Source organism: Asparagus officinalis, chromosome 5 (assembly GCF_001876935.1).
Source record: "Asparagus officinalis chromosome 5, Aspof.V1, whole genome shotgun sequence".
In the NCBI taxonomy this organism is placed as follows: domain Eukaryota; kingdom Viridiplantae; phylum Streptophyta; class Magnoliopsida; order Asparagales; family Asparagaceae; genus Asparagus; species Asparagus officinalis.
This window is the reverse complement of record NC_033798.1, coordinates 552,195-552,409: the sequence shown is the minus strand read 5'-3', so window position 1 is coordinate 552,409 and position 215 is coordinate 552,195. Positions and strand designations below refer to the sequence as shown.

Genomic DNA, 215 nt, shown 5'->3' with positions numbered 1-215 from the left:
CGCCGACGATCAAGAATCAAGCGGCGGAGGCGGCGAATCGTTAGTCGTGCCGTGGGTTGACCAGGTGAGGACGCTGTCCCACCCTTCGGTCGGAGGATTCCTGACGCACTGCGGATGGAACTCCGCAATGGAGGGGGTGGTCACGGGCGTGCCGATGCTCGTGTTCCCGTTAATGTGGGACCAGTTCCCGAACGCGAGGCTGGTCGTCGACGAGA

At 63.3% G+C, this 215-nt stretch overlaps 1 pseudogene; it reads left to right on the top strand.

Moving 5' to 3' along the window:
* Nucleotides 1–214, top strand: part of LOC109843893 — a 2,375-nt pseudogene extending 2,161 nt beyond the window's left edge.